Source organism: Cololabis saira, chromosome 8 (assembly GCF_033807715.1).
Source record: "Cololabis saira isolate AMF1-May2022 chromosome 8, fColSai1.1, whole genome shotgun sequence".
In the NCBI taxonomy this organism is placed as follows: Eukaryota; Metazoa; Chordata; class Actinopteri; order Beloniformes; family Belonidae; genus Cololabis; species Cololabis saira.
Genome location: NC_084594.1, coordinates 45,941,769 through 45,961,705, shown reverse-complemented (window position 1 = coordinate 45,961,705; position 19,937 = coordinate 45,941,769). Strand labels below are relative to the sequence as shown.

The window sequence follows — 19,937 nt, the reverse complement described above, 5'->3', positions numbered from 1 at the left end:
AGAGGGGATTTAGAAGTGGTATACGCAATGCCGACTGAAAAATAAGTGGGTATACGCCGTGCACTACCCTGCACTACACCACTGGGCGTCTCATAAACACCGACACACGGCAGCTGCAGAGTTTCAGCTCCGCTACAATCCACCAGCTCCACTTGTGAATGATCCACTGACTCTTGAACACACCGGTTTTACTCTCCGTCTCAGACATCGGGGATGTGGTTGCCGAGAAGTGAACACTATATAAGAGTTATTTCAGGGTTCAGCTTTCGCTTACGGCCATACCAGCCTGAATACGCCCGATCTCGTCTGATCTCGGAAGCTAAGCAGGGTCGGGCCGGGTTAGTACTTGGATGGGAGACCGCCTGGGAATACCCGGTGCTGTAAGCTTTTTCAACCAGCAGAGAGTGCTCTTGCTCCCTCTACTCACACATTTTATACCTGCTTTGTTTGTTTGTTTGTTTGTTTGTTTGTTTGTTTGTTTGTTTATTGGATGGATCCAATAAAAAAAGTGAATTTCCCCATTAAGGTAGAAATAAATGACAGTTTAATCTAATCTAAGAAAGAGGTGAGAGTGGGTGGAGGGCGTAAAGTCAAACAGATTCAGGTTGACAGATATGTGACATGAGGAGGAAATGTAATAATCTCCAGTAAACCAAAAGAGGCCAACAGTTCAATCAAGCTGGTGCAGGATGAACAAGCGACACCATAAACTTTAACACAAATACCAGCACGCGTATTAGATTCCTGATGTGGGGAGATGAGGGAGAAGCTGCCGTCCGTCCAGTATGACTCTGTACGTACGTGGTTTATCAAGACAACACATCCCTCACGCTCTGATGTTTGAGCTCCTGGACCTCCTTCTGTACGCATGCTTGTTGTCCCTCTGCCTCCTTCTTCTCCCTCTGCCTCCTTGTTCTCCCTCTGCCTCCTTGTTCTCTCTCTGCATCCTTGTTCTCCCTCTGCCTCCTTGTTCTCCCTCTACATCCTTGTTCTCCCTCTGCCTCCTTGTTCTCCCTCTGCCTCCTTGTTCTCTCTCTGCATCCTTGTTCTCCCTCTGCCTCCTTGTTCTCCCTCTACATCCTTGTTCTCCCTCTGCCTCCTTGTTCTCCCTCTGCCTCCTTGTTCTCCCTCTGCCTCCTTGTTCTCCCTCTTCCTCCTTGTTCTCCCTCTGCCTCCTTGTTCTCCCTCTGCATCCTTCTTCTCCCTCTGCCTCCTTGTTCTCCCTCTTCCTCCTTGTTCTCCCTCTGCATCCTTGTTCTCCCTCTGCCTCCTTGTTCTCCCTCTTCCTCCTTGTTCTCCCTCTGCATCCTTCTTCTCCCTCTGCCTCCTTGTTCTCCCTCTTCCTCCTTGTTCTCCCTCTGCCTCCTTGTTCTCCCTCTGCCTCCTTGTTCTCCCTCTGCATCCTTGTTCTCCCTCTGCCTCCTTGTTCTCTCTCTGCATCCTTGTTCTCCCTCTGCATCCTTCTTCTCCCTCTGCCTCCTTGTTCTCCCTCTTCCTCCTTGTTCTCCCTCTGCATCCTTGTTCTCCCTCTGCCTCCTTGTTCTCCCTCTGCATCCTTGTTCTCCCTCTGCATCCTTGTTCTCCCTCTGCCTCTTTCTTCTCCCTCTGCCTCCTTGTTCTCCCTCTGCCTCCTTGTCATCTTCTTCTGTACCGTGTTTGTCTCTGTGTCCATCCACAAAGACTCTCTCCATCCTCTTCCAGAGCTCCTTCACGTAACTAGGGCTCATTGTTATGGAAAGACTGATCCTCCTGGAAGAAGAGAAGATACGCAGAAATGAATGTACTCTGTAATGCAGTCAGTCATGGATTTGATGTTGTATCATGAAGCTGCTCCCAATCTAACACAGTCTCACAGTCTAGCGACTAAAGACAAGTTTCACCTTCATGCTCCACTGCTTTCTTACTTGCTGGGTGGAGGTTGTCATTGCATCACCTGCACACCAGTGGGCATAGGAGGTAATTGTCAATCAGAGGTTAGGTAAGGGAGACACAGGTGATCAGGTGCAGGGGAATTAGGAGCTGGGAAGCCACATAGTTCTTCAACCGTGCATGGAGTGTGTGTGTCCGCATGGTTTGTTCTGTCGCCAGTAGCCTAATGTGTCTGATAATACACGAGCTTGTTGTTTAACCTCTCATTCAGCACCCGGGTATTGTAGGTGTTGTTTTTTGAAGCTTTGCACATGTAAAATAAAGTGTTGAACGCAGCTCCCTGTCGGACCACTTTTTTTGAAACCAGCATGAGTTGGAAATGTCTTCAAATTCCCTCACATGGCATTTTTTGTTGTTAGATTGCCATTACAGTTAGGATATTTTCATGGTCCTGTGACAAAATAATTTCACTACTTCTGCTGTGCTTTTAAACAGCTGTGTGTGTCTGGTTTTCTGGTGTTTATAAGAACAAGAAAAGAAATACATCTTCACTCTAATGTGTGCTATTAGGGTTAGGGTTAGGGTTAGGGTTAGCAGCCAACGACAGTCCAGTCAGTGATCCAGTCAGATTTCACAGTTTCAAGCTTCCTCCTTCAGACCGGGATACAATGAAGACGGCAGACATCTGAGAGCACAAGGGCAGATCTCGTAACAGAGTCAGACAGTATGCATCATCTTTTACACTCAGTAGAATTACATGCAGCTCAACAAGCAGTATGCTAGTTATTGCATATTGAGCTGGCAGTGTGAACACAGCTATAGATACCAATGCATGTGTTAAATCAATATCACTGAAAGCAATTGGAACTCATTCGTACAAGAAGAAAAGCTGGCGTTTGGTTTTTTTGGTCATGACAAAACTTTAAATACAGTGTCATCCACGACAACTTGTGTGTGCTAAAATGTAACGATTAGATAGCAAGATTATGTGTTATTGGATTGGTATTAGAGTCTTAAAATCAGTGGGAATAACTAATAAGAATGCTTGGTAAAATGTTTCTTCCTGAGCTGGAAGACATCTTCACATCAACTCAATGCATAATGTGTTGTTTTTGATAATACACAAGCTCATTTTTTAACCTCTCATTCAGCACCCGGGTATTGTAGGTGTTGTTTTTTGAAGCTTTGCACATGTAAAATAAAGTGTTGAACGCAGCTCCCTGTCGGACCACTTTTTTTGGAACCAGCATGAGTTGGAAATGTCTTCAAATTCCCTCACATGGCATTTTTTGTTGTTAGATTGCCATTACAGTTATGATATTTTCATGGTCCTGTGACAAAATAATTTCACTACTTCTGCTGTGCTTTTAAACAGCTGTGTGTGTCTTGTTTTTTTGGTGTTTATAAGAACAAGAAAAGAAATACAGCTTCACTCTAATGTGTGCTATTAGGGTTAGGGTTAGGGTTAGGGTTAGCAGCCAACGACAGTCCAGTCAGTGATCCAGTCAGATTTCACAGTTTCAAGCTTCCTCCTTCAGACCGGGATACAATGAAGACGGCAGACATCTGAGAGCACAAGGGCAGATCTCGTAACAGAGTCAGACAGTATGCATCATCTTTTACACTCAGTAGAATTACATGCAGCTCAACAAGCAGTATGCTAGTTATTGCATATTGAGCTGGCAGTGTGAACACAGCTATAGATACCAATGCATGTGTTAAATCAATATCACTGAAAGCAATTGGAACTCATTCGTACAAGAAGAAAAGCTGGCGTTTGGTTTTTTTGGTCATGACAAAACTTTAAATACAGTGTCATCCACGACAACTTGTGTGTGCTAAAATGTAACGATTAGATAGCAAGATTATGTGTTATTGGATTGGTATTAGAGTCTTAAAATCAGTGGGAATAACTAATAAGAATGCTTGGTAAAATGTTTCTTCCTGAGCTGGAAGACATCTTCACATCAACTCAATGCATAATGTGTTGTTTTTGATAATACACAAGCTCATTTTTTAACCTCTCATTCAGCACCCGGGTATTGTAGGTGTTGTTTTTTGAAGCTTTGCACATGTAAAATAAAGTGTTGAACGCAGCTCCCTGTCGGACCACTTTTTTTGGAACCAGCATGAGTTGGAAATGTCTTCAAATTCCCTCACATGGCATTTTTTGTTGTTAGATTGACATTACAGTTATAACATTTTCATGGTCCTGTGGCAAAATAATTTCACTACTTCTGCTGTGCTTTTAAACAGCTGTGTGTGTCTGGTTTTCTGGTGTTTATAATAACAAGAAAAGAAATACATCTTCACTCTAATGTGTGCTATTACGTGTGCTTGCTCTTCCACTATTCTTCGTGACGTCATCAAAGACATCACATGTCTTTGATGAGTATTTGAACGCTACGCGTCTGAAGCTGGAGCTGATTTGCTGCAAACGAGGATGAATGTGCACATGTTCCCAAACGTAGCAACAGCGCCCTCTGCTGGTTCATGGCGGTATGGTCGTAAGCGGCAGCTGCGGCTTCACAACTGTCTTCTATACGCACTTACCGAGTGTACTGTCACGTTTGTGTTTGTTTCATCATAACTGAACAACACAAACATCCGTATGCTGTCCTTTGACGACCGAGTTACTCCTTAAAATAAATGGATGGCGCTCCTATACTTTATTTCTTTAGTTCAGCCACTTATAGGCTCTGCAAAGCGATTTAGTCTTTTTCCTATTCACCCGTCCACAGCCTCTTATTTTAGACACTCACGATGTGACAACAACCCCCCGGTGAACATGTGGGAGTGAAGTGTCTCATAAACACCGACACACGGCAGCTGCAGAGTTTCAGCTCCGCTACAATCCACCAGCTCCACTTGTGAATGATCCACTGACTCTTGAACACACCGGTTTTACTCTCCGTCTCAGACATCGGGGATGTGGTTGCCGAGAAGTGAACACTATATAAGAGTTATTTCAGGGTTCAGCTTTCGCTTACGGCCATACCAGCCTGAATACGCCCGATCTCGTCTGATCTCGGAAGCTAAGCAGGGTCGGGCCGGGTTAGTACTTGGATGGGAGACCGCCTGGGAATACCCGGTGCTGTAAGCTTTTTCAACCAGCACAGAGTGCTCTTGCTCCCTCTACTCACACATTTTATACCTGCTTTGTTTGTTTGTTTGTTTGTTTGTTTGTTTGTTTGTTTGTTTATTGGATGGATCCAATAAAAAAAGTGAATTTTCCCATTAAGGTAGAAATAAAGGACAGTTTAATCTAATCTAAGAAAGAGGTGAGAGTGGGTGGAGGGCGTAAAGTCAAACAGATTCAGGTTGACAGATATGTGACATGAGGAGGAAATGTAATAATCTCCAGTAAACCAAAAGAGGCCAACAGTTCAATCAAGCTGATGCAGGATGAACAAGCGACACCATAAACTTGATCACAAATACCAGCACGCGTATTAGATTCCTGATGTGGGGAGATGAGGGAGAAGCTGCCGTTCGTCCAGTCTGACTCTGTACGTACGTGGTTTATCAAGACAACACATCCCTCACGCTCTGATGTTTGAGCTGCTGGACCTCCTTCTGTACGCATCCTTGTTCTCCCTCTGCCTCCTTGTTCTCCCTCTGCATCCTTGTTCTCCCTCTGCCTCCTTGTTCTCCCTCTGCATCCTTGTTCTCCCTCTGCATCCTTGTTCTCCCTCTGCCTCCTTGTTCTCCCTCTGCCTCCTTGTTCTCCCTCTGCCTCCTTGTTCTCCCTCTGCATCCTTGTTCTCCCTCTGCCTCCTTGTTCTCCCTCTGCATCCTTGTTCTCCCTCTGCCTCCTTGTTCTCCCTCTGCCTCCTTGTTCTCCCTCTGCCTCCTTGTTCCCCCTCTGCATCCTTGTTCTCCCTCTGCCTCCTTGTTCTCCCTCTGCCTCCTTGTTCTCCCTCTGCATCCTTGTTCTCTCTCTGCATCCTTGTTCTCTCTCTGCATCCTTGTTCTCCCTCTGCCTCCTTGTTCTCCCTCTGCCTCCTTGTTCTCCCTCTGCCTCCCTGTTCTCCCTCTGCCTCCTTGTTCTCCCTCTGCCTCCTTGTTCTCTCTCTGCATCCTTGTTCTCTCTCTGCATCCTTGTTCTCCCTCTGCCTCCTTGTTCTCCCTCTGCCTCCTTGTTCTCCCTCTGCCTCCTTGTTCTCCCTCTGCCTCCTTGTTCTCTCTCTGCATCCTTGTTCTCTCTCTGCATCCTTGTTCTCCCTCTGCCTCCTTGTTCTCCCTCTGCCTCCTTGTTCTCTCTCTGCATCCTTGTGCTCCCTCTGCATCCTTGTTCTCCCTCTGCCTCCTTGTTCTCTCTCTGCATCCTTGTGCTCCCTCTGCATCCTTGTTCTCCCTCTGCCTCCTTGTTCTCTCTCTGCATCCTTGTTCTCCCTCTGCCTCCTTGTTCTCCCTCTGCCTCCTTGTTCTCTCTCTGCATCCTTGTTCTCCCTCTGCATCCTTGTTCTCCCTCTGCCTCCTTGTTCTCCCTCTGCCTCCTTGTTCTCTCTCTGCATCCTTGTTCTCCCTCTGCCTCCTTGTTCTCCCTCTGCCTCCTTGTTCTCCCTCTGCCTCCTTGTTCTCCCTCTGCCTCCTTGTTCTCCCTCTGCATCCTTGTTCTCCCTCTGCTTCCTTGTTCTCCCTCTGCATCCTTGTTCTCCCTCTGCCTCCTTGTTCTCCCTCTGCATCCTTGTTCTCCCTCTGCCTCCTTGTTCTCCCTCTGCCTCCTTGTTCTCCCTCTGCATCCTTGTTCTCCCTCTGCTTCCTTGTCATCTTCTTCTGTACCGTGTTTGTCTCTGTGTCCATCCACAAAGACTCTCTCCATCCTCTTCCAGAGCTCCTTCACGTAACTAGGGCTCATTGTTATGGAAAGACTGATCCTCCTGGAAGAAGAGAAGATACGCAGAAATGAATGTACTCTGTAATGCAGTCAGTCATGGATTTGATGTTGTATCATGAAGCTGGTCCCAATCTAACACAGTCTCACAGTCTAGCGACTAAAGACAAGTTTCACCTTCATGCTCCACTGCTTTCTTACTTGCTGGGTGGAGGTTGTCATTGCATCACCTGCACACCAGTGGGCATAGGAGGTAATTGTCAATCAGAGGTTAGGTAAGGGAGACACAGGTGATCAGGTGCAGGAGAATTAGGAGCTGGGAAGCCACATAGTTCTTCAACCGTGCATGGAGTGTGTGTGTCCGCATGGTTTGTTCTGTCGCCAGTAGCCTAATGTGTCTGATAATACACGAGCTTGTTGTTTAACCTCTCATTCAGCACCCGGGTATTGTAGGTGTTGTTTTTTGAAGCTTTGCACATGTAAAATAAAGTGTTGAACGCAGCTCCCTGTCGGACCACTTTTTTTGGAACCAGCATGAGTTGGAAATGTCTTCAAATTCCCTCACATGGCATTTTTTGTTGTTAGATTGCCATTACAGTTATGATATTTTCATGGTCCTGTGACAAAATAATTTCACTACTTCTGCTGTGCTTTTAAACAGCTGTGTGTGTCTTGTTTTTTTGGTGTTTATAAGAACAAGAAAAGAAATACAGCTTCACTCTAATGTGTGCTATTAGGGTTAGGGTTAGGGTTAGGGTTAGCAGCCAACGACAGTCCAGTCAGTGATCCAGTCATATTTCACAGTTTCAAGCTTCCTCCTTCAGACCGGGATACAATGAATACGGCAGACATCTGAGAGCACAAGGGCAGATCTCGTAACAGAGTCAGACAGTATACATCATCTTTTACACTCAGTAGAATTACATGCAGCTCAACAAGCAGTATGCTAGTTATTGCATATTGAGCTGGCAGTGTGAACACAGCTATAGATACCAATGCATGTGTTAAATCAATATCACTGAAAGCAATTGGAACTCATTCGTACAAGAAGAAAAGCTGGCGTTTGGTTTTTTTGGTCATGACAAAACTTTAAATACAGTGTCATCCACGACAACTTGTGTGTGCTAAAATGTAACGATTAGATAGCAAGATTATGTGTTATTGGATTGGTATTACAGTCTTAAAATCAGTGGCAATAACTAATAAGAATGCTTGGTAAAATGTTTCTTCCTGAGCTGGAAGACATCTTCACATCAACTCAATGCATAATGTGTTGTTTTTGATAATACACAAGCTCATTTTTTAACCTCTCATTCAGCACCTGGGTATTGTAGGTGTTTTTTTTTGAAGCTTTGCACATGTAAAATAAAGTGTTGAACGCAGCTCCCTGTCGTACCACTTTTTTTGGAACCAGCATGAGTTGGAAATGTCTTCAAATTCCCTCACATGGCATTTTTTGTTGTTAGATTGAAATTACAGTTACAATATTTTCATGGTCCTGTGGCAGAATAATTTCACTACTTCTGCTGTGCTTTTAAACAGCTGTGTGTGTCTGGTTTTCTGGTGTTTATAATAACAAGAAAAGAAATACATCTTCACTCTAATGTGTGCTATTACGTGTGCTTGCTCTTCCACTATTCTTCGTGACGTCATCAAAGACATCACATTCTTTGATGACGTTCCAAGGCTCCATGAAAGAGCATTTGAACGCTACGCGTCTGAAGCTGGAGCTGATTTGCTGCAAACGAGGATGAATGTGCACATGTTCCCAAACGTAGCAACAGCGCCCTCTGCTGGTTCATGGCGGTATGGTCGTAAGCGGCAGCTGCAGCTTCACAACTGTCTTCTATACGCGCACTTACCGAGTGTACTGTCACGTTTGTGTCTTTTTCATCATAACTGAACAACACAAACATCCGTATGCTGTCCTTTGACGACCGAGTTACTCCTTAAAATAAATGGATGGCGCTCCTATAGTTTATTTCTTTAGTTCAGCCACTTATAGGCTCTGCAAAGCGATTTAGTCTTTTTCCTATTCACCCGTTCACAGCCTCTTATTTTAGACACTCACAATGTGACACCAACCCCCCGGTGAACATGTGGGAGTGAAGTGTCTCATAAACACCGACACACGGCAGCTGCAGAGTTTCAGCTCCGCTACAATCCACCAGCTCCACTTGTGAATGATCCACTGACTCTTGAACACACCGGTTTTACTCTCCGTCTCAGACATCGGGGATGTGGTTGCCGAGAAGTGAACACTATATAATAGTTATTTCAGGGTTCAGCTTTCGCTTACGGCCATACCAGCCTGAATACGCCCGATCTCGTCTGATCTCGGAAGCTAAGCAGGGTCGGGCCGGGTTAGTACTTGGATGGGAGACCGCCTGGGAATACCCGGTGCTGTAAGCTTTTTCAACCAGCACAGAGTGCTCTTGCTCCCTCTACTCACACATTTTATACCTGCTTTGTTTGTTTGTTTGTTTGTTTATTGGATGGATCCAATAAAAAAAGTGAATTTCCCCATTAAGGTAGAAATAAAGGACAGTTTAATCTAATCTAAGAAAGAGGTGAGAGTGGGTGGAGGGCGTAAAGTCAAACAGATTCAGGTTGACAGATATGTGACATGAGGAGGAAATGTAATAATCTCCAGTAAACCAAAAGAGGCCAACAGTTCAATCAAGCTGATGCAGGATGAACAAGCGACACCATAAACTTTAACACAAATACCAGCACGCGTATTAGATTCCTGATGTGGGGAGATGAGGGAGAAGCTGCCGTCCGTCCAGTCTGACTCTGTACGTACGTGGTTTATCAAGACAACACATCCCTCACGCTCTGATGTTTGAGCTGCTGGACCTCCTTCTGTACGCATCCTTGTTCTCCCTCTGCATCCTTGTTCTCCCTCTGCCTCCTTGTTCTCCCTCTGCCTCCTTGTTCTCCCTCTGCATCCTTGTTCTCCCTCTGCATCCTTGTTCTCCCTCTGCCTCCTTGTTCTCCCTCTGCATCCTTGTTCTCCCTCTGCCTCCTTGTTCTCCCTCTGCATCCTTGTTCTCCCTCTGCCTCCTTGTTCTCCCTCTGCATCCTTGTTCTCCCTCTGCATCCTTGTTCTCCCTCTGCCTCCTTGTTCTCCCTCTGCCTCCTTGTTCTCCCTCTGCCTCCTTGTTCTCCCTCTGCATCCTCGTTCTCCCTCTGCATCCTCGTTCTCCCTCTGCATCCTTGTTCTCTCTCTGCATCCTTGTTCTCCCTCTGCATCCTTGTTCTCCCTCTGCCTCCTTGTTCTCCCTCTGCCTCCTTGTTCTCTCTCTGCATCCTTGTTCTCTCTCTGCATTCTTTTCTCCCTCTGCATCCTTGTTCTCCCTCTGCCTCCTTGTTCTCCCTCTGCATCCTTGTTCTCCCTCTGCATCCTTGTTCTCCCTCTGCCTCCTTGTTCTCCCTCTGCCTCCTTGTTCTCTCTCTGCCTCCTTGTTCTCTCTCTGCATCCTTGTTCTCTCTCTGCCTCCTTGTTCTCTCTCTGCATCCTTGTTCTCCCTCTGCCTCCTTGTTCTCTCTCTGCATCCTTGTTCTCCCTCTGCCTCCTTGTTCTCCCTCTGCCTCCTTGTTCTCTCTCTGCATCCTTGTTCTCCCTCTGCATCCTTGTTCTCCCTCTGCATCCTTGTTCTCCCTCTGCCTCCTTGTTCTCTCTCTGCATCCTTGTTCTCCCTCTGCATCCTTGTTCTCCCTCTGCATCCTTGTTCTCTCTCTGCATCCTTGTTCTCCCTCTGCCTCCTTGTTCTCCCTCTGCCTCCTTGTTCTCCCTCTGCATCCTTGTTCTCCCTCTGCCTCCTTCTTCTCCCTATGCATCCTTGTTCTCCCTCTGCATCCTTGTTCTCCCTCTGCCTCCTTGTTCTCCCTCTGCATCCTTGTTCTCCCTCTGCCTCCTTCTTCTCCCTATGCATCCTTGTCATCTTCTTCTGTACCGTGTTTGTCTCTGTGTCCATCCACAAAGACTCTCTCCATCCTCTTCCAGAGCTCCTTCACGTAACTAGGGCTCATTGTTATGTAAAGACTGATCCTCCTGGAAGAAGAGAAGATACGCAGAAATGAATGTACTCTGTAATGCAGTCAGTCATGGATTTGATGTTGTATCATGAAGCTGCTCCCAATCTAACACAGTCTCACAGTCTAGCGACTAAAGACAAGTTTCACCTTCATGCTCCACTGCTTTCTTACTTGCTGGGTGGAGGTTGTCATTGCATCACCTGCGCACCAGTTGGCATAGGAGGTAATTGTCAATCAGAGGTTAGGTAAGGGAGACACAGGTGATCAGGTGCAGGAGAATTAGGAGCTGGGAAGCCACATAGTTCTTCAACCGTGCATGGAGTGTGTGTGTCCGCATGGTTTGTTCTGTCGCCAGTAGCCTAATGTGTCTGATAATACACGAGCTTGTTTTTTAACCTCTCATTCAGCACCCGGGTATTGTAGGTGTTGTTTTTTGAAGCTTTGCACATGTAAAATAAAGTGTTGAACGCAGCTCCCTGTCGGGCCTCTTTTTTTGGAACCAGCATGAGTTGGAAATGTCTTCAAATTCCCTCACATGGCATTTTTTGTTGTTAGATTGCCATTACAGTTATAATATTTTCATGGTCCTGTGGCAAAATAATTTCACTACTTCTGCTGTGCTTTTAAACAGCTGTGTGTGTCTGGTTTTCTGGTGTTTATAATAACAAGAAAAGAAATACATCTTCACTCTAATGTGTGCTATTACGTGTGCTTGCTCTTCCACTATTCTTCGTGACGTCATCAAAGACATCACATGTCTTTGATGAGCATTTGAACGCTACGCGTCTGAAGCTGGAGCTGATTTGCTGCAAACGAGGATGAATGTGCACATGTTCCCAAACGTAGCAACAGCGCCCTCTGCTGGTTCATGGCGGTATGGTCGTAAGCGGCAGCTGCGGCTTCACAACTGTCTTCTATACGCGCACTTACCGAGTGTACTGTCACGTTTGTGTTTGTTTCATCATAACTGAACAACACAAACATCCGTATGCTGTCCTTTGACGACCGAGTTACTCCTTAAAATAAATGGATGGCGCTCCTATACTTTATTTCTTTAGTTCAGCCACTTATAGGCTCTGCAAAGCGATTTAGTCTTTTTCCTATTCACCCGTTCACAGCCTCTTATTTTAGACACTCACAATGTGACAACAACCCCCCGGTGAACATGTGGGAGTGAAGTGTCTCATAAACACCGACACACGGCAGCTGCAGAGTTTCAGCTCCGCTACAATCCACCAGCTCCACTTGTGAATGATCCACTGACTCTTGAACACACCGGTTTTACTCTCCGTCTCAGACATCGGGGATGTGGTTGCCGAGAAGTGAACACTATATAAGAGTTATTTCAGGGTTCAGCTTTCGCTTACGGCCATACCAGCCTGAATACGCCCGATCTCGTCTGATCTCGGAAGCTAAGCAGGGTCGGGCCGGGTTAGTACTTGGATGGGAGACCGCCTGGGAATACCCGGTGCTGTAAGCTTTTTCAACCAGCACAGAGTGCTCTTGCTCCCTCTACTCACACATTTTATACCTGCTTTGTTTGTTTGTTTGTTTGTTTATTGGATGGATCCAATAAAAAAAGTGAATTTCCCCATTAAGGTAGAAATAAAGGACAGTTTAATCTAATCTAAGAAAGAGGTGAGAGTGGGTGGAGGGCGTAAAGTCAAACAGATTCAGGTTGACAGATATGTGACATGAGGAGGAAATGTAATAATCTCCAGTAAACCAAAAGAGGCCAACAGTTCAATCAAGCTGATGCAGGATGAACAAGCGACACCATAAACTTTAACACAAATACCAGCACGCGTATTAGATTCCTGATGTGGGGAGATGAGGGAGAAGCTGCCGTCCGTCCAGTCTGACTCTGTACGTACGTGGTTTATCAAGACAACACATCCCTCACGCTCTGATGTTTGAGCTGCTGGACCTCCTTCTGTACGCATCCTTGTTCTCCCTCTGCATCCTTGTTCTCCCTCTGCATCCTTGTTCTCCCTCTGCCTCCTTGTTCTCCCTCTGCATCCTTGTTCTCCCTCTGCCTCCTTGTTCTCCCTCTGCCTCCTTGTTCTCCCTCTGCATCCTCGTTCTCCCTCTGCCTCCTTGTTCTCTCTCTGCCTCCTTGTTCTCCCTCTGCCTCCTTGTTCTCTCTCTGCCTCCTTGTTCTCCCTCTGCATCCTTGTTCTCCCTCTGCCTCCTTGTTCTCCCTCTGCCTCCTTGTTCTCCCTCTGCCTCCTTGTTCTCCCTCTGCCTCCTTGTTCTCCCTCTGCATCCTTGTTCTCCCTCTGCATCCTTGTTCTCCCTCTGCCTCCTTGTTCTCCCTCTGCCTCCTTGTTCTCCCTCTGCCTCCTTGTTCTCCCTCTGCCTCCTTGTTCTCCCTCTGCATCCTTGTTCTCCCTCTGCCTCCTTGTTCTCCCTCTGCATCCTTGTTCTCCCTCTGCCTCCTTGTTCTCCCTCTGCATCCTTGTTCTCCCTCTGCCTCCTTGTTCTCCCTCTGCATCCTTGTTCTCCCTCTGCCTCCTTCTTCTCCCTCTGCCTCCTTGTCATCTTCTTCTGTACCGTGTTTGTCTCTGTGTCCATCCACAAAGACTCTCTCCATCCTCTTCCAGAGCTCCTTCACGTAACTAGGGCTCATTGTTATGTAAAGACTGATCCTCCTGGAAGAAGAGAAGATACGCAGAAATGAATGTACTCTGTAATGCAGTCAGTCATGGATTTGATGTTGTATCATGAAGCTGCTCCCAATCTAACACAGTCTCACAGTCTAGCGACTAAAGACAAGTTTCACCTTCATGCTCCACTGCTTTCTTACTTGCTGGGTGGAGGTTGTCATTGCATCACCTGCACACCAGTGGGCATAGGAGGTAATTGTCAATCAGAGGTTAGGTAAGGGAGACACAGGTGATCAGGTGCAGGGGAATTAGGAGCTGGGAAGCCACATAGTTCTTCAACCGTGCATGGAGTGTGTGTGTCCGCATGGTTTGTTCTGTCGCCAGTAGCCTAGTGTGTCTGATAATACACAAGCTTGTTTTTTAACCTCTCATTCAGCACCCGGGTATTGTAGGTGTTGTTTTTTGAAGCTTTGCACATGTAAAATAAAGTGTTGAACGCAGCTCCCTGTCGGACCACTTTTTTTGGAACCAGCATGAGTTGGAAATGTCTTCAAATTCCCTCACATGGCATTTTTTGTTGTTAGATTGCCATTACAGTTATAATATTTTCATGGTCCTGTGGCAAAATAATTTCACTACTTCTGCTGTGCTTTTAAACAGCTGTGTGTCTGGTTTTCTGGTGTTTATAAGAACAAGAAAAGAAATACATCTTCACTCTAATGTGTGCTATTAGGGTTAGGGTTAGGGTTAGGGTTAGCAGCCAACGACAGTCCAGTCAGTGATCCAGTCAGATTTCACAGTTTCAAGCTTCCTCCTTCAGACCGGGATACAATGAAGAAGGCAGACATCTGAGAGCACAAGGGCAGATCTCGTAACAGTCAGACAGTATGCATCATCTTTTACACTCAGTAGAATTACATGCAGCTCAACAAGCAGTATGCTAGTTATTGCATATTGAGCTGGCAGTGTGAACACAGCTATAGATACCAATGCATGTGTTAAATCAATATCACTGAAAGCAATTGGAACTCATTCGTACAAGAAGAAAAGCTGGCGTTTGTTTTTTTGGTCATGACAAAACTTTAAATACAGTGTCATCCACGACAACTTGTGTGTGCTAAAATGTAACGATTAGATAGCAAGATTATGTGTTATTGGATTGGTATTAGAGTCTTAAAATCAGTGGGAATAACTAATAAGAATGCTTGGTAAAATGTTTCATCCTGAGCTGGAAGACATCTTCACATCAACTCAATGCATAATGTGTTGTTTTTGATAATACACGAGCTCATTTTTTAACCTCTCATTCAGCACCCGGGTATTGTAGGTGTTGTTTTTTGAAGCTTTGCACATGTAAAATAAAGTGTTGAACGCAGCTCCCTGTCGGACCACTTTTTTTGGAACCAGCATGAGTTGGAAATGTCTTCAAATTCCCTCACATGGCATTTTTTGTTGTTAGATTGCCTTTACAGTTATAATATTTTCATGGTCCTGTGGCAAAATAATTCCACTACTTCTGCTGTGCTTTTAAACAGCTGTGTGTGTCTGGTTTTCTGGTGTTTATAATAACAAGAAAAGAAATACATCTTCACTCTAATGTGTGCTATTACGTGTGCTTGCTCTTCCACTATTCTTCGTGACGTCATCAAAGACATCACATGTCTTTGATGAGCATTTGAACGCTACGCGTCTGAAGCTGGAGCTGATTTGCTGCAAACGAGGATGAATGTGCACATGTTCCCAAACGTAGCAACAGCGCCCTCTGCTGGTTCATGGCGGTATGGTCGTAAGCGGCAGCTGCGGCTTCACAACTGTCTTCTATACGCACTTACCGAGTGTACTGTCACGTTTGTGTTTGTTTCATCATAACTGAACAACACAAACATCCGTATGCTGTCCTTTGACGACCGAGTTACTCCTTAAAATAAATGGATGGCGCTCCTATAGTTTATTTCTTTAGTTCAGCCACTTATAGGCTCTGCAAAGCGATTTAGTCTTTTTCCTATTCACCCGTTCACAGCCTCTTATTTTAGACACTCACAATGTGACACCAACCCCCCGGTGAACATGTGGGAGTGAAGTGTCTCATAAACACCGACACACGGCAGCTGCAGAGTTTCAGCTCCGCTACAATCCACCAGCTCCACTTGTGAATGATCCACTGACTCTTGAACACACCGGTTTTACTCTCCGTCTCAGACATCGGGGATGTGGTTGCCGAGAAGTGAACACTATATAAGAGTTATTTCAGGGTTCAGCTTTCGCTTACGGCCATACCAGCCTGAATACGCCCGATCTCGTCTGATCTCGGAAGCTAAGCAGGGTCGGGCCGGGTTAGTACTTGGATGGGAGACCGCCTGGGAATACCCGGTGCTGTAAGCTTTTTCAACCAGCAGAGAGTGCTCTTGCTCCCTCTACTCACACATGTTTATACCTGCTTTGTTTGTTTGTTTGTTTGTTTGTTTGTTTGTTTATTTGTTTGTTTATTGGATGGATCCAATAAAAAAAGTGAATTTCCCCATTAAGGTAGAAATAAAGGACAGTTTAATCTAATCTAAGAAAGAGGTGAGAGTGGGTGGAGGGCGTAAAGTCAAACAGATTCAGGTTGACAGATATGTGACATGAGGAGGAAATGTAATAATCTCCAGTAAACCAAAAGAGGCCAACAGTTCAATCAAGCTGATGCAGGATGAACAAGCGACACCATAAACTTGATCACAAATACCAGCACGCGTATTAGATTCCTGATGTGGGGAGATGAGGGAGAAGCTGCCGTCCGTCCAGTATGACTCCGTCCAGTATGACTCTGTTACAGTGTTTGTCTCTGTGTCCATCCACAAAGACTCTCTCCATCCTCTTCCAGAGCTCCTTCACGTAACTAGGGCTCATTGTTATGTAAAGACTGATTCTCCTGGAAGAAGAGAAGATACGCAGAAATGAATGTACTCTGTAATGCAGTCAGTCATGGATTTGATGTTGTATCATGAAGCTGCTCCCAATCTAACACAGTCTCACAGTCTAGCGACTAAAGACAAGTTTCACCTTCATGCTCCACTGCTTTCTTACTTGCTGGGTGGAGGTTGTCATTGCATCACCTGCACACCAGTGGGCATAGGAGGTAATTGTCAATCAGAGGTTAGGTAAGGGAGACACAGGTGATCAGGTGCAGGAGAATTAGGAGCTGGGAAGCCACATAGTTCTTCAACCGTGCATGGAGTGTGTGTGTCCGCATGGTTTGTTCTGTCGCCAGTAGCCTAATGTGTCTGATAATACACAAGCTTGTTTTTTAACCTCTCATTCAGCACCCGGGTATTGTAGGTGTTGTTTTTTGAAGCTTTGCACATGTAAAATAAAGTGTTGAACGCAGCTCCCTGTCGGACCACTTTTTTTGGAACCAGCATGAGTTGGAAATGTCTTCAAATTCCCTCACATGGCATTTTTTGTTGTTAGATTGCCATTACAGTTATGATATTTTCATGGTCCTGTGACAAAATAATTTCACTACTTCTGCTGTGCTTTTAAACAGCTGTGTGTGTCTGGTTTTCTGGTGTTGTTTATAATAACAAGAAAAGAAATACATCTTCACTCTAATGTGCTCCATGAAAGAGCATTTGAACGCTACGCGTCTGCAGCTGGAGCTGATTTGCTGCAAACGAGGATGAATGTGCACATGTTCCCAAACGTAGCAACAGCACCCTCTGCTGGTTCATGGCGGTATGGTCGTAAGCGGCAGCTGCGGCTTCACAACTGTCTTCTATACGCACTTACCGAGTGTACTGTCACGTTTGTGTTTGTTTCATCATAACTGAACAACACAAACATCCGTATGCTGTCCTTTGACGACCGAGTTACTCCTTAAAATAAATGGATGGCGCTCCTATACTTTATTTCTTTAGTTCAGCCACTTATAGGCTCTGCAAAGCGATTTAGCCTTTTTCCTATTCACCCGTTCACAGCCTCTTATTTTAGACACTCACAATGTGACAACAACCCCCCGGTGAACATGTGGGAGTGAAGTGTGTGAGAGAGAGAGAGAGAGAGAGAGAGAGAGAGAGAGAGAGAGAGAGAGAGAGAGAGAGAGAGAGAGAGAGAGAGAGTTCCCGGAGTTAGTTGGTTGTTATAAAGAAATAAAACCGGAGTTTGTTTCTCCATAACAATTTAAAATCCTAAAGATCGATCAATTAAGCACGCGGCACGCCCATCCCTAGGATGCCCGTTTAGGATCCCAGTTTAATAGATTGGCTTTTAAATCACCAAATGACTCTCAACGAATTTCATTTGTTCATTGTCCAATATCACTTCTGTGACGCCTTACCTCTCAGCAGACACAACACTGATAATCAGGGCTGGACTGGGACAAAAAATCGGCCCGGGCATTTTGAGCCTAGACCGGCCCACCAGGTATTGACGGAAAGAAAATGAAGCCTATGTATGAAAACAAATGTTCTTGTGAAACCGCTTGTACACTGTCTTGTTGGTGTGTATGTTCTTATCAATAATAAGCCACGCGCTCTAATGCTGTGACTACTCCAGCCAGAGCTGCCTGGGAGACTCGTGAGGCCCTGTGCGGAATGGCCGGGGGGGGGCCCTCGCGCGTGAGCGTAGCGAGTGCGCGCGAAATTTTTTGGGTTTTTCAGCTCGGATCGGGTGTCTATATGCGCAATTTTAACTCTCCAATTAGCAAAATACTGGATACCTTCCCCTGCCTCATCATCATCTCTTGCCTCGACGCGGGGCCCCGCGGCTGTTGAGACCCGGTCGGATCGGTGATTTTTGTAACAAATTTATCAAACGAGCCTTTCAGAGAGGCATTAAACTCTTCCATTTTCTTTAGTTTTTTTCTTTTTTCATCCCCTGATGGAAATTTCCGGATTCTGTCTCGTTCTCTCGACATTGTGTGACAGTTTGTTCCAACTCCACCGTCTGGATCAGAGCACCTTGTGTCTGCGCTTGGTCTGATCAGTTGTGTTGAACAACAGACACGCGCGTCATTGCACATATATTTATTGATATGCACAGACTAGTACATATTTAGGTCTTTAATGGAACGTGACTGTTGATATTTATAAGGGAAAAAACGGAAAAAAAAAGAAAAAAAAAAATTGAAAAAAAAAAAAAAAAACGGCCCATAGCGCGAGGCCCCTTGGGGCGCGAGGCCCCTTGGGGCGCGAGGCCCCTTGGGGCGCGAGGCCCCTTGGGGCGCGAGGCCCCTTGGGGCGCGAGGCCCTGTGCGGTCACACGGTTCGCACACCCCTTGCGGCGGCCCTGACTCCAGCCCATAACCAATCAGCCAGTGGTACCAGTTGTTGTCAGGTAAAAAACAAAATCAAATGGGCCGATGGGCTAAAAAAAAAAAAAAAAAAAAAAAAAAAAAAAAAATTTTTTTTTTTTTTTTTTTTTTTGGCCCGGCCCGGCCCAAAATCACCATCGGCCCACCGGGCAAATGCCCGGTATGCCCGATGGCCAGTCCACCCCTGCTGATAATGCACAGCAGAGTTAAAGCTGCGACTGGTTTTCACTACGCACATTCTGCCTCTCTTTCATGATTCAAATATTTTCATTCATGTTTATTTTCTCTATAAAATATTCTCATTCAGATCCAGATTCACATGACAATAAAGACACAATTATTAAGGAGGTTATTCAATGGTATGTGCGTAATTAATAAATAGGCTATCACCAGTTCACTGCTGCTGCACAGGACACAGTTGCAAGAACGCCAAAAAGAGACGAGAGAGAAACTACAGTAGGTTATATAACGTTACAATAAAACACAATAAAATGCAGTAAAAGTTTATTCAAGAGGTTCATTCATGTTATTCATGTGATTAATGAGTATTCATTGCATTATTACATTTGTGGGAAGTTATTACAACATTGAAAGTTGAAGATTTTCACTTCCCCACAAACGTAATAAATCTCTACAAACGTAATATTTATTACATTTGTGGGAAATCGCGTGTTACGTTTGTAGTAGGCAGCGATATTACGTTTGTGGGAAATGTATTACATTTGCAGGATTATTACATTAAAAGCTGCATATTTTTATTACGTTTGTGGTTTATTACGTTTGTGGGCATTATTACATTGGCGGGCGTTACAGGAACCACACGAAGCTGGGCAAAGTGTCAGCTAAGCAGCTAAGCAACTAAGCTGACACTTTGAAAATATTTTCAGACACTTTTGCGAATATTTTCAAACACTTTTGCTGGATTTTCAGACACTTTGGCCGGACTTTAACACAGAAACGCCGGTTTTCAGTGTTCATCCTGGGACGATTCCAGCCGTCCTCCGGCCCCACTTTGAGTCATTTATCACACTTTTACCGGATTTTCAGACACTTTGGCTGGACTTTAAGACAGAAAGGCCGGTTTTCAGTGCTCTTCCTGGGACGATTCCAGCCGTCCTCCGGCCCCACTTTGAGTCATTTATCATCACTTTTGGTCATTTTTCCATCACTTTCGCCCGATTTTCAGACACTTTGGCCGGATTTTAAGACAGAAAAAGCCGGTTTTTCTGTGATGCTTCCAGGCTTCCTCCGGCCGCCTGTGTCCGCTCCCCGGGCTCCCCCTCGGCCCCGGGCG

At 45.4% G+C, this 19,937-nt stretch overlaps 5 non-coding genes across 5 annotated transcripts; all 5 read left to right on the top strand.

The window, feature by feature from the left end:
* Window positions 1-268: 268 nt before the first annotated feature.
* LOC133449661 (5S ribosomal RNA) lies at window positions 269-387 on the top strand. The gene has a single exon (XR_009783099.1). It is a non-coding gene; the product is annotated as a 5S ribosomal RNA (ribosomal RNA).
* Window positions 388-4,853: 4,466 nt separating this feature from the next.
* LOC133449649 (5S ribosomal RNA) lies at window positions 4,854-4,972 on the top strand. The gene has a single exon (XR_009783090.1). It is a non-coding gene; the product is annotated as a 5S ribosomal RNA (ribosomal RNA).
* A 4,027-nt stretch (window positions 4,973-8,999) lies between these two features.
* On the top strand, window positions 9,000-9,118 carry LOC133449638 (5S ribosomal RNA). The gene has a single exon (XR_009783079.1). It is a non-coding gene; the product is annotated as a 5S ribosomal RNA (ribosomal RNA).
* A 2,990-nt stretch (window positions 9,119-12,108) lies between these two features.
* On the top strand, window positions 12,109-12,227 carry LOC133449626 (5S ribosomal RNA). The gene has a single exon (XR_009783068.1). It is a non-coding gene; the product is annotated as a 5S ribosomal RNA (ribosomal RNA).
* Window positions 12,228-15,616: 3,389 nt separating this feature from the next.
* Window positions 15,617-15,735, top strand: LOC133449611 (5S ribosomal RNA). Its single transcript, XR_009783054.1, has one exon. It is a non-coding gene; the product is annotated as a 5S ribosomal RNA (ribosomal RNA).
* Window positions 15,736-19,937: the final 4,202 nt, after the last annotated feature.